This window comes from Dermochelys coriacea, chromosome 3 (assembly GCF_009764565.3).
Source record: "Dermochelys coriacea isolate rDerCor1 chromosome 3, rDerCor1.pri.v4, whole genome shotgun sequence".
NCBI lineage: Eukaryota > Metazoa > Chordata > Testudines > Dermochelyidae > Dermochelys > Dermochelys coriacea.
Genome location: NC_050070.1, coordinates 34,039,804 through 34,054,318, shown reverse-complemented (window position 1 = coordinate 34,054,318; position 14,515 = coordinate 34,039,804). Strand labels below are relative to the sequence as shown.

At 39.7% G+C, this 14,515-nt stretch overlaps 1 long non-coding RNA gene across 1 annotated transcript; it reads right to left on the bottom strand.

Moving 5' to 3' along the window:
• Positions 1–858: 858 nt before the first annotated feature.
• LOC122459232 lies at positions 859–1,260 on the bottom strand. Its single transcript, XR_006279770.1, has 2 exons — positions 1,001–1,260; positions 859–968 (listed from the first exon to the last, which is right to left on the bottom strand). It is a non-coding gene; the product is annotated as an uncharacterized LOC122459232 (long non-coding RNA).
• Positions 1,261–14,515: the final 13,255 nt, after the last annotated feature.

Here is a 14,515-nt window from a genome sequence, read left to right as displayed (position 1 = left end):
TTTGTGACAGTAGGTATTTATAAACTGTGAATGAGTCACCTCTTTGCCTTCTCCTGGATAAACTAAATAGATTGAGCTTCTTTAGTCTCTCGCCATAAAGCAGGTTTTCCAGATCTTGAATCATTCTTGTAGTTCTTTTCTGAACTCTTTCTAAATGGTCAATATCATTTTTAAAGTGTGGGCAGCAGAACTGACACAGTATTCCAGTAATGGTCTCTCTAATTTTTACAACAGTGGTAATACCACTGCATTATGATATTTCCCTGCTTCTGATCCAAGAATCACATTAGTTCCCTTATCCTCTTCATAGTACTGGGATCTCACGTTCAGTTGCTCACCTGCTATTACCTTTCAGAAATATAGTCCCCTAACCTATAAGTATGATCTACATATTTTTACCTAGAGATATGGCGTTGTATTTAGCTCTGTTAAAACACATGTTGTTCAAGTAACTCCAGCTTAACAAGTCCTATTTCACATTAAAACCATGGTGATTGGCATCAATTATCTATCTTATGTGCTTATCTGGTCCTTAATATTGTAGTATCTCAGCACTTCACAATCTTTAATGCTGTCCTCAAAACACGCCCTTATTTTACAGATGGGGAACTGAGGCACAGAGAAGTTAAATGACTTGTCCAAGGTCACAAAGGAAGTCTGTGGCAGAGCAAGGACCTGAGCCCAGGTCCCCCATGTCCTAGGCTACTGTTCTACACCCTAGATCATCCGTCTTATTATACTACTGTCCTTTCATTATTTACTCATAACATCTCATGCTAGCCTATCCATGATTTGTTTGGGACAGATGTCAGGCTAACCAGACTACAGTTACCTGTTACATCTTATTTATTTTTTTTAAAATATTGTCCCCTGCCTCACAAAGAACAGACCTCTTTCATCACCTTGTCTATCCCACTGCCATTGATAGATAGATAGATAGATAGATAGATTATTCCCTACAATTCTATCTATCTATCTATCTATCTATCTATCTATCTACCTATCTAAAATACACTCAGTGTCTTGTTCAGTCTAGTTCCAGTATCCTAAATTACAGAGCATATGTACTTTCCTTGGAGACTATTCCTTAAACTGACAGCTCTCACCATCAGGAAGTTTTTTCTGACAACTCAACCTAAATTTTCCCTTTTTCATTTCATTCATTATACCTTTTTAGTCTATCTATCTATAATCTATCTATAGTCTTAGATAATTCTTCTGTCTTTTTGGGAAGCCATGCAACCCTGCTGTGTGGTGCTACACACAAATGTCAAAAGATAATATTTTCCAATCTCATTCTTACTGAAGTTAATGGAAAATCTCCCACTTTCCTGCCTCTGCAACTGGGTTGGCTGGATTTAGAGAGGGTCTACAGCAGTGGTGCGCAACCTGTGGCCCGCAGGTCGCACGCAGCCTGTCAGGATAATCCGTCGGTGAGCCGCTAGACAGTTTGTTTACATTTGCAGGGCCACCCACAGCTCCCAGTGGCCACGATTCGCCGTTTCCGGCCTTAAACCTCTATTAATGTACCCCTGAAATTCTTTTAGGTATCTGTGTGGTTCTTTCCTTGCATTGTCAATCCAGTCACTAGAGCAAAGAAAGTCCCTCCCTGCCAAAGGAAAACATCCCAAAGAAAATGCAGAGAAACTGTCAGTCATCCAGTAGGAAGTGAGAGCCCTCCAGTTGGGATTCACAAGGTCAGAGGGAGAGACCAGAACAGCCTTGAAGGGGGAAGTAAACTTTTTGCCAAAGAAGGAATGGAGTTACCTCCAAGGAACCTGGAGGGGGTGTGGAGAAGACAGCTAATTATAAGCAACCTTTGAAAGTTACAGAGAAGTAGTAGGGGACATCTCTTGAGGTCACTCCTTTCCCCTTAGTCTTGAAACAGGTCTTGCTGTTTTTTCCCTTTCTGAGGTAATTTCTGGAGCAAGACCTCTCCTGCCTCCTCCATCCTTCAGTGGTTCCTATTGGTCTTTTCTCTTTTTGTTTATCACTAACAAAGCCATCTGGCCAAACTTTCACAAGGCTGCTCAGTACCTCAATGGACAGGACGCCAGGTTCACTTGTTCATGTCAAAACTTTTAGTCACACAGCATTTATAGTTCTTTCTTGTAAAACCAGGAACTTGGAAACAATAACTGGATTATTTTGTGCTGTTGTAATAAAAACAGCAGGCCACAACAATAAAACAAGCATGTTACATTAATTAAGCCACACAAAAAAAGGTTATACTAATGCTCTGATTTAAACATGCAAAGTAGGGGAAATCAGAGTTAATGTCATCCTTAATACACACTGGCTGAGCCTGTGTATTGCAGAACATATGTATAGAAAATCACACTTTGTTTTGGCATTCCTATGAATTTAAACCATAATCCTCTCTGAATTTTCTAAGGATGTTGGATTTCAAAGTTGTACCCAGTATGCTAATCATAGGCTATACATTGACCTCAGTTACACTGGGTTTTACACATATCCAACTGCAGGAGTTAAGGGCATTTAAGTGATATTTTATGTGTTGAAATTCTTTCAAGACCAGATCCTTCAGCCTATATTCAGGCAAAACTTGCATTGAGTTCAGTGGGATACTTGCTTGAGTAAGGACTACAAGATTTGCTGTTATAGCTTTTGTCTTGTTTTGTTTTTAATCACATAGATCAGTGGTTCCCAAACTTTTTCCACTGCTTGTGCAGGGAAAGCCCCTGGTGGGCCAGGTTGGTTTGTTTACCTGCTGTGTCCATAGGCGTGGCCGATCACGGCTACCCCCTGTTGACCTGGAGCAGCGAACCACGGCCACTGGGAGCTGCGATTGGCCGAACCTGTGGATGTGGCAGGTAAACAAACCAGCCCAGCCCGCCAGGGGCTTTCCCTGCACAAGCAGCATAACAAGTTTGGGAACCACTAATATAGATATATAACTAAAAGGTACACAAACAAAGCATGTTTAAAATAGAATAAAATTTTATATATATAAACAAGGTGGAAATGGCTGAAAAGGAGAAATTGACCACTGAAAAAGTAGAAAATAGACAATAGAGAAACAAGGAGGAATTTACAGCTTTTAAAACCTATTTAATGAATTAAAATAACTATTTTCAGTCACATTAACAATCAATTCTGAAATTGTATATCAGGGTGGATTGATTTAAAACAAAGTGATTTAAATCACCAATTTTAATCGGCAAACAAGAAACCTTGATTGAAATAATCTATTTTAAACATGTTTTGTTTCTGTATTTCTTAGTTATTTTCCCAAAGAAAGGTTTATTCTAATTAGCTGTTTCAGAGTAGCAGCCGTGTTAGTCTGTATTCGCAAAAAGAAAAGGAGTACTTGTGGCACCTTAGAGACTAACAAATTTATTAGAGCATAAGCTTTCGTGAGCTACAGCTCACTTCATCGGATGCATTTGGTGGAAAAAACAGAGGAGAGATTTATATACACACACACAGAGAACATGAAACAATGGGTTTATCATACACACTGTAAGGAGAGTGATCACTTAAGATAAGCCATCACCAGCAGCAGGGGGGGGAAAGGAGGAAAACCTTTCATGGTGACAAGCAAGGTAGGCTAATTCCAGCAGTTAACAAGTATATCAGAGGAACAGTGGGGGGTGGGGTGGGAGGGAGAAATACCATGGGGAAATAATGACAGGTTTCAGAGTAGCAGCCGTGTTAGTCTGTATTCGCAAAAAGAAAAGGAGTACTTGTGGCACCTAAGAGACTAACAAATTTATTAGAGCATAAGCTTTCGTGAGATACAGCTCACTTCATCGGATGCATCCGATGAAGTGAGCTGTATCTCACGAAAGCTTATGCTCTAATAAATTTGTTAGTCTCTAAGGTGCCACAAGTACTCCTTTTCTTTTTTCATGGGGAAATAGTTTTACTTTGTGTAATGACTCATCCATTCCCAGTCTCTATTCAAGCCTAAGTTAATTGTATCCAGTTTACAAATTAATTCCAATTCAGCAGTCTCTCCTTGGAGTCTGTTTTTGAAGCTTTTTTGTTGAAGTATAGCCACTCTTAGGTCTGTGATCGAGTGACCAAAGAGATTGAAGTGTTCTCCAGCTGGTTTTTGAATGTTATAATTCTTGACGTCTGATTTGTGTCCATTCATTCTTTTACGTAGAGACTGTCCAGTTTGGCCAATGTACATGGCAGAGGGGAATTGCTGGCACATGATGGCATATATCACATTGGTAGATGCGCAGGTGAAGGAGCCTCTGATAGTGTGGCTGATGTGATTAGGCCCTATGATGGTATCCCCTGAATAGATATGTGGACAGAGTTGGCAACGGGCTTTGTTGCAAGGATAGGTTCCTGGGTTAGTGGTTCTGTTGTGTGGTGTGTGGTTGCTGGTGAGTATTTGCTTCAGATTGGGGGGCTGTCTGTAAGCAAGGACTGGTTTGTCTCCCAAGATCTGTGAGAGTGATGGCTCATCCTTCAGGATAGGTTGTAGATCCTTGATGATGCGTTGGAGAGGTTTTAGTTGAGGGCTGAAGGTGATGGCTAGTGGCGTTCTGTTGTTTTCTTTGTCGGGCCTGTCCTGTAGTAGGTGACTTCTGGGTACTCGTCTGGCTCTGTCAATCTGTTTCTTCACTTCAGCAGGTGGGTATTGTAGTTGTAGGAATGCATGATAGAGATCTTGTAGGTGTTTGTCTCTGTCTGAGGGGTTGGAGCAAATGCGGTTATATCGTAGCGCTTGGCTGTAGACAATGGATCGAGTGGTATGATCTGGATGAAAGCTAGAGGCATGTAGGTAGGAATAGCAGTCAGTAGGTTTCCGATATAGGGTGGTGTTTATGTGACCATCGCTTATTAGCACCGTAGTGTCCAGGAAGTGGATCTCTTGTGTGGACTGGTCCAGGCTGAGGTTGATGGTGGGATGGAAATTGTTGAAATCATGGTGAAATTCCTCAAGAGCTTCTTTTCCATGGGTCCAGATGATGAAGATGTCATCAATGTAGCGCAAGTAGAGTAGGGGCATTAGGGGACGAGAGCTGAGGAAGCGTTGTTCTAAGTCAGCCATAAAAATGTTGGCATACTGTGGGGCCATGCGGGTACCCATCGCAGTGCCGCTGATTTGAAGGTATACATTGTCACCAAATGTGAAATAGTTATGGGTCAGGACAAAGTCACAAAGTTCAGCCACCAGGTTAGCCGTGACAGTATCGGGGATACTGTTCCTGACGGCTTGTAGTCCATTTTTGTGTGGAATGTTGGTGTAGAGGGCTTCTACATCCATAGTGGCTAGGATGGTGTTTTTAGGAAGATTACCAATGGACTGTAGTTTCCTCAGGAAATCGGTGGTGTCCGATGAAGTGAGCTGTAGCTCACAAAAGCTTATGCTCTAATAAATTTGTTAGTCTCTAAGGTGCCACAAGTACTCCTTTTCTAATTAGCTGGTAACCATTAAGACATGTTATTTGCAACTAAATACAACCTATACATTTATTCAAGCAATTATACATCTTAACTTACATTTATTCAGGTTCTTTAATGTTTACATTTTTGTTATGTTAAAAATGGTGAATGATGTATTTCTTATTCACTAAATATTCATTTGTTATATGTGCTTTGTAGCAAGCTCTAGTTGGATGGAAATTTAAATTCAATTAAAATGCACAAAAATTCCATTTTTAAAATTAAATAAAACTACCTTAAGTGCTGGATACTTAAAAAAAATTATATCAAAAAGTTAATCAAAACGTCTTATATTTAAAACTAATTTATTTATTAAACAAAGGAAGTATTACCTGTAGCTAGTTAACTGAACCAATTGTTTCTAACTACCATATTCTTTATGATTTTAGAACTAGTAGATCTCATCCTGTCACACCCAGATTGGAAAAGCTTTCCTGCTTTTTCAATTTACAAGTAGTTAAGTTTGAATGAACTAGTCATTTAATTGAATTAGCTGAATAAACTGAAGTGAAGAAAATATTCTCCCTCCACCTGCAGAAGAAGCTATTGCTGTTAAAAGCTGGTTTAGCATTTCACCAAACTCTGATTCCCAGTATTTAGTCAATGATTTCCACCAGTTCAGTGCTTTGACTTACTTGAGAACTTGGCAGAAATAATGAACTGCTTAATATTTTTTGGGATTTAATTTAAATTATTTTAATAGATTCTAATACATTTAGATCTTAATATAGGATGTGTCTTTCAAATTTAATTTTAATTAAGTTCATTTAAAAAAACCTTGTATTTAATTTAAATTTAAAAAACATCCTTTTTTCATTTTTTCATTTTTTAATAGGCTTCAGTTATTATCCACCTGGATGTATATTTATTTACTCACTACCACTTGGCTACTCTGAAACAAATATTTAGAAGTTCTTGACATCTGGGCATGAAAAAGTGTTGAGACTGGACAGGAGTAAAATAACATTAACCACTTACCGTTCCGGGGGCCCAGCTCCGGACCCCTGGAAGGGGCGGGACCTCAGGCAGAAGGGGCAGGTCTGCAGGATCAGCCTTCCCCAGCCAGCCCATCCAGGCTGCTTGGCCCGCACCACCCGGGGCTCCGGCAGCAATTTAAAGGGCCCGGAGCTCCGGCTGTTGCCATGGTAACAGTGGCGGTGGTCGGGAGCCATGGGCCCTTTTAAGTTGCTGGCCCCGGGAGAGCTGGGGGGAAAAAGGGGCTTTAATGTCAGCTGCGTGCAGGGCAGTACCAGCAGCCACCTTTTACCAGTATGCCATACCAGCCCATACTGGCTTCCTTTCACCCCTGAGACTGGAGCACAGTAACATAGTCATTGACATACTGGATTATACCTGCAGTCTGTCTCATCCAACATGCTTTCTCAAAATGGTTAGACTAAGATATTTCGGATGAGGATGTAAGATCCTCCACCTTAATATAGAATTATACAATATGATGACTACTCAGTGAGGAACTTTTCTTCCTAACTCCAGATGGTCAGAGGTCAGTTTATATAATGAAAGATGAGGTTTGCTATCTCATGTAAACTATTATTTTAGCTAGTATGATTGCAGATATATTATCTATATAAATGTCCAGTGTTTTGTTTGCAGCCAACTTTGGCCTTGCCATCACTATCTTGCTGTGGAGAGTTCCATATGTTGAAATTTGTTAAAAAATCCTCTTGGTATTTTTAAATTTGTATCGTCTTTGCTATTACACCTATTATTATTACCTGCTATTATTAGCTCCAGTACATCAACAAGCATCATCTCTTCAACACTGACACTCTAAAGCAGTAAAAGCTCCAAATTTGTAACAATCAGAAACAGCTTTATTCTGACTGGGTGTCTCCTTAGTCCTGTAGATGAAGTGTCCAATAGACCTTCTCTAATCCCGAATCCTTCCCATGACATCAGATGTTCCTTAGACACAATTGAGGCTTCACCATTCTGGTCTGTCTTGCTGTTTGCTAGAATGGCTACCATGTTTTATTTCTTTCTATAACTTTCCTGTGAGGATTGGTTGTTTCCCAATAGGTCAAATCTCAATCTGTGGACCGCTTTTTGTCTCGTCTCCACCTTTTGACCTCTCCAGCTTGGGAAAGGTAAAAAAACCTCCCATTGACATAATTCTTGGTGTCAATGGAACTCACAAGCCTTCCCATTGCATGAAGGTGCAGTCCCCAAGGAAGGTTTTAGAGTGGTAGCAGTGTTAGTCTGTATCAGCAAAACCAACAAGGAGTACTTGTGGCACCTTATAAACTAACAAATTTATTTGGGCATAAGCTTTCGTGGGCTAAAACTCACTTCATCAGTTGCATGGAGTGGAAAATACAGTAGGAAGATATATATATACAGATAGATATAGATAGATAGATAGATAGATAGATAGATAGATAGATAGATAGATAGATAGATATGTAGCAGTACATGAAAATATGGGAGTTGCCTTACCCAGTGCGGGGGGTCAAGACAAATCAATTAAAGTGGGATATTATCAACAAGTTGAAAAAGTCACTTTTGTAGTGGTAATCAGGGTGGCTTGTTTCAAACAGTTAACTGTCCGGTTTGGCCAATGTACATGGCAATCTCTATGCAAAAGAATAAATGGACACAAATCAGATATCAGGAATTATAACATTCAAAAACCAGTCAGAGAACACGTCGACCTCTCTGGACACTCAATAACAGACTTAAAAGTGGCAATTCTTCAACAAAAACACTTCGAAAACAGATTCAAACGAGAAACCGCAGAACTGGAATTAATTTGCAAACTGGATACCATCAAATTAGGCCTGAATAAAGACTGAGAGTGGATGAGTCACTACAAAAATTAAAAAAACCTAATTTTCCCATGCTAATTTGCCCTTACTGTTACTCACACCTTTTTGTTAACTGTTTGAAATGAGCCACCCTGATTACCACTGCATAAGTGATTTTTCATCCTGTTGATAATAGCCCACTTTAATTGATTAGTCTCGACCCCACACTGGGTAAGGCAACTCCCATCTTTTCATGTACTGCTATATCTTTCTTCCTACTGTATTTTACACTGCATGCATCTGATGAAGTGGGTTTTAGCCCACGAAAGCTTATGCCCAAATAAATTTGTTAGTCTATAAGGTACCACAAGTATTCCTCGTTGTTTCCCCAGGGAAGGTAATCTATACCATTCATTAGTAGCTTGATCATCTCTCCTTTCTAAGCTAGTAGTTGTAATTGTTTTAGTCTCTCCTCTAACCATTTTGATTGCTCTTCTCATATCAGGCGCTTTGGGGTTTTTGCTGTCTTTTTTTGAGATAGGGTGACCAAAGTAGTTCACAGTATTTAATTTAATAATAAAAATATTATGTCATATCCATAGATTGAAACATTTACTGAATCCACACCTGTTCTGCTGACCACATGGATGCATCAAGTTTTGCAAAGATCAGCTCTTAGCTCTTAACATGTGACCCAATTTTCTGAGATGTTTTCAGTCTCAGAATTCATAGCAAGTACATATTGTATTTCAGCTATTGTCTAGTTTGATGCCATGCTTTCTTTTGTTGCTGTAAGTTAAGGAATGGAAATCATTATACTGCACACAAGCTTGGGAGCTGCAGTGGTCACTGAATTTAGTGAATAAATATGCTACACAAGTGAGCCTGCAAACAGCATGAGACATAGCTTGTACTTCTCTTAAAGTAAATTCTACATAATGGTATAATGGTTATAAAGCAACATGGTGTGACCCTTGATTTTATATCATTGGAAAATTGGAATCTCCAGCACCCTAACATGGAACTATGTTATTACTTCGGTACTGAATCAGAGGGAAGACTGCCAGTTACTGAATAATTTGCTCTACTTCCTATAGCACCAAGTTTTCACCTGTCCTAGTCTTAGGTTTTAGTCAGGGCTCAAGGCCTCAGGTGTTGGACTGTACATGCACTTCATGAAAAAAAACAATCCCTTAAGGTAGCAGAGAATATTATCTCAATTTTTACAAATGAGGAACTAAGTCATAGAGATTAAGTGACTTGCCCAAGGTCATGACACAGGAAGTCTGTGGCAGAGCTGGGAATTAAACATAGCTCCCTACTCTTGTGATGTAACCACCATACCATCCTTCCTTTCCTCCTGGCCCTCCTTAGCTTATGGTACCCCAACCTGAGGTCGGATGGGTGCAGTTTTTTGTTAATTTCTATTGCAAGATTCCCTTATATAAGGATGCAAAATTATTTTATATTTAGGCAATGAAAAGAACCAATGATAACCATGAAATCAATGCTGCTTTGAAGGGTGAAAATTCTGCCAACACAAGTGAGAGTTTAAACTGTCACATGAAAATGCAGAGTTAACAGTATGGTTATTAAAACCCAGGCCATATTTTCCATGCATTTTTATTTGTAAGGTCTCCTTCAAGCAATTTATAAAACTTGGGAACCTAGGCAGCTTTTCTCTGTGGAATATATAACCACAGCAGCAGATACTGGTAAAATAGGTTTCACAAAGTCTTAGAAATGACTGCTTGATTTGACCAGAATTTATTGCCTGAGAAATGGACAGAAACAGTATAACAGAAAAGTAAAGCTTTCCATCTGTACTGCATTATGCCATACGGAAGAACTATTTTTTATTTGAAATGGGGGTAGCCCTTTAGGCCTTCGTGCTTTGATATCCTATGCTGCCACGCATGATATGATAGAGTATAAACAGACTGACTATAAATCTGAATCTTTACAGTTTTGAAAGCTGAAACATTCCAGTACTCACTTCCCACCAGCCGTGCCTTCTAAAGTGTATGCTAGGTCAGGTGTTTCCATTTTTTAAAATGGAAAGCAAAGCAGAAAGCTGCAGACAGCTAGAGAAAAAATAGTCCCAATAAGGGACAGGTTCCAAAAGCATGGTAAAAATAGATGTCTTTTAAAAAAAGCAGTTTGCAACTTTAAAGAGTTAACTTGCAGTTACTATTCTAAAGCTGATCATTAGGCTGCTTGCCTTCTCAAATGCCATTAAAGCCTCAGCACGAGTGGTACTGAAGGAACAGTATCCTCCTTTATCTCTAGCCATTTTTAACTAGAGAGAGCAGGTTAAACCAGATGGCCTTCCATTCTTAAAAGGGATTTTAACAGCTTTTTTGTTTTTGAAAGTTTGATCTTTGGCCAAAAACATCAATTTTTTTTAAGACCATAACTTTTAGGAATTAAATGGACTTTGTAACTTAATCAGCTCTCTGCACTTCAAAACTACCCCTCTTTTTTTTTCATTAAAAAGATGCATTATGGGTCAAATTTAATGCTGACTTGCACCAGGTATAAATCAAGGGGATTCACAAATTGTAACCAGATTCTAATGCATTGTAACCAGATTCTAATGCATGTAGACCTGAGGAGTACCTTGGTCTACAAGAGGTCCCAATGACTTCCACAGGGCTATTAGGATGAAAGGTACTGTTCATCAGGAATATGGCTATTGGCATCTGGCCTATAGGCAGCACAAATTAGGTGACATGTATGAAAGGTAAATTAAGGAAGAAAAAATATACATATTTATAGATACCACAGTGTAGTATCCCTCCTGAGTGAAGAAATAAGACAATAATAATTTGTATATATAAAGGGAAAAACCCAGGTACTATTGTAATATTGTAGCATCACCGTAGTGCTGGTAAATAGATATGGTTGACCTGACACTTCCTCCATTCTAACCTCCTATTTTCAGTCACTTTTATTTTCTCAAAAGATTACCTATTGGGATACAACTTCAAGTGCTTTGTCTTGTCCAGAAGGGTGTGTGTGTGTGTGTGTGTGTGTGTGTGTGTGGAATTAGCCCCAAGTTAATTCCCTCGGCTCCCTATACAATGCCTGGAGACAGATAGGCACCTAAGAGTGGGATTCACAAAAGCCACCAAACTCAGCAGGGAACCATGTAAGCTAGCCACTATGAAATGCAGAGGAGAGGCCCACCTCTCAAAGGGACTTAGGTACCACTTCTGGGTCAGAAGGAGGTACCCTATCTCCCCTTGGGATTCTCAGCCATAAACCCTCCCCTGGAGCTTGATGTCTAAGCAATGGCAGCCCTTTCTGTCAGAAACAAGGAGGAGGAGATAGTGCCCTCCATCCCCAGTAACCCAGTGGTCAGAGCACTCCCATGGAATGTGGTAGCCCTAGGTTCAAATCCCGATTCTATCTGAGTTGCGACAGGAACTTGGATATCTCACCTCCAAAGTGAGTACCCAAAGGCATTCTGTGGTGGTTCTTTCAATCTCTCCTGTTAAATCTGTTCCACTTTAGCCTAATGATAACCTAAGTATTACAAACAGAGCCAGACTGAGAATTACTCTATAGCCTACTGGTTAGGATGTTCTCATGGAATACTTGGGTTCAAGTCCCTGCTCCGAATTAGACAGAAGGGGGTTTTGAACCCATATTCTGTGTCAGCACTTTAACCAGTGGGCTACTACATATAAGCCACAGTTGTGTATTGTGTGCCTGATCCAGGAAGTGTGTGCTTGTGTGACTTCTGAGACTGCCTATTGGATTGGGTCCTGCAGGCAACATAGGCAGGGAATGCCTAGTTTGAGAATCTCACTGGGATTTAAGTGCTGAGCGGAACGCTGGCATCAGGACTTAGGTGGCTTTGTGCGTTCCCACCAGCAGAAGTGTAGGCTCCTACAGGGCTAGATGGCAGCTCTCTAATGACCTGACAATCAAAAAGAAATCATACAGAAATTGGAAATAAGGACAAATTGCTGAAAAAACTAGTATAAAAGAATAGCACAAGCATACAAGGACAAAATCAAAGGCTAAAGTACAAAATGAGTTACATCTAGCAAGGAACATAAAAGGAAATAAAAAGCAGTTCATTCTTTTGCATTAGAAGTAAGAGAAGATTAAGGAAAATGTAGGTCCATCACTTAATGGGGAAGGAGAGCAAATAATATATGCTACCAAAATATTTGCTACCTTTTTTGCTTCAGTCTTCTCTAAAAAGATTAATTGTTATCAGATACTTAACATAATTGCAGTTAACAATAAGATGGAAAGAACAAAGGCCAAAATATAGAAAAAAAAAGTTAAAGAATATTTAGATAAGATAGATGTATTCAAGTTTGCAGCGCCTGAGAAAATTCACTTTAGGGTACTTAAGGGACTAGCAGAAGCAATCTGAACCATTAGCAATTCTCTGAGAATTCATGGACGATGCTGAGGTCCTGGAGGACTGAAGAAAGGCAAACATAGTACTTTTTTTCAAAATGGGGAAGGGTATTAAGGAAATTATAGTCCAATCAACATAACTACAACAGTTGGAAAAGTAAGTAAGTATTAGGCAGCAGGTTTAAAACAAACATAAGAAAGTACTTCACACAACACACAATCAACCTTTAAACTCATGCCATGGGATGTTGTGAAGGCCAAAAGTATAACTGGGTTCAAAAAAGATTTAGATAAGTTCATGCATAACAGGTACCTCAATGGCTATTAGCCAAGATAGTCAGGGATACAACCCCCATGCTCTGGGTGTTCCTAAATCTCCAACTGCCAGAAGCTGGAACTGGATCGCAGGGGATGGTTCACTTGAAATTGCCTGTTCTGTTCATTCCCTCTGAAGCATTTGGCACTGGCCACTGTCAGAGACAGGATACTGGGCTGCATGAACCAGTGGTCTGACCCAATATGGTTATTCTTACATTCTTATGTAATTAAAATCCATTTGCTCATGTCTGAACATTGGTTTCATCAGAGCAGAATTTTCAGAAGCCTTCTCAATTCATTGCTAGCTTCCAGCACTCATCACCTGACCTCCCAGTGATCATTCACACAATCCATCTCCTTACTGATCATCCCCTGCTATGATGACCTGCCACCATCTCTTCCATGATAATTTTCTTAAGGTTATTTCCATTTCTACACCTGATGCGACCTAAAAGGACACTGCAACAAACTATTAATGAATCAGCTTGTTTAAACATAGAGAATAATAAGGTGACAAGTAATAGCCAGCCAGGATTTGTCAAGAATGAACCCTGCCAAACCAACTTAATTTCCTTTTTTGACAGGGTAACTAGCCTAGTGGACAGGGAGAAACAGAAAACATGATATATCTTGACTTTAGTAAGACTTGTGACACAATCCTACATGACATTCTCATAAGCAAACTAGGGAAATACAGTCTAAATGAAACTTCTAATGTTTAGGTGCATAACTGGTTGAAAAACTGTACTCAAAGAGCAGTTATCAAAGGTTCACTCTCAAACTAAGAGGACATGTAACAAATGGGGTCCTGCAGGGGTGTCTTCTGGTCTGGTGCTATTCAATATTTTCATTAGGCACTTTGATGGAGTAGAGAGTAACTTACAAAATCTGTGGATGACAGAAAGCTTGGAGAGGTTGCAACCACTTTGCAGGATAGGATTAGAAATGAATTGGAGAATTGGTCTGAAATCAATAAGATGAAATTCAGTAAAGACAAGTGCAAAGTAGTGCTGTTAAGAAGGAAAACTCAAATGCACAAATACAAAATGGGAGAATAACTGGCTAGGTGGTGGTGATGAAGAAAAGAATCTTGGGATTATAAGAGATCATAAATTGAATGTGAGTCAACAGTCTGATGCTGTTGCAAAAAAGGCAAATATTCTAGGATACATGTACAGGAGTGTCTGATGTAAGACATGGGAAATAATTGTTCCACTTTGCTTGGCACAGGTGGGGCCTCTTCCGAAGTGCTGGATCCAGTTTGGGGTATCATATTTTAAGAAAGATGTGGACAAAGTGGAGGCAGTCCTGAGGTGAGCAACAAAAATGATAAAAGGTTTAGAAAAGGCTGGGGGGAAAACCTGGTTAATGTTTAATTTTGAGAAAACAGGATTGCAGGGGAATCTGATCATAGTTTTCAAATATGTTAAGAGCTATTATTGTAAAAAAACACCTGCAGAACTAGAACCTGGGATCACAGAGACTCTGGATAGCTGATGCTGCCACATTGCCACTAGCAGCTAATGTCATGTTTTTGCTGGGAGGACCCTGTGAAGCTATACTCTGCAGGAAGTACCACCCACCAGGGCCTCAGTTGAAGCCCCCTGATTGGTCCATACTGGTAT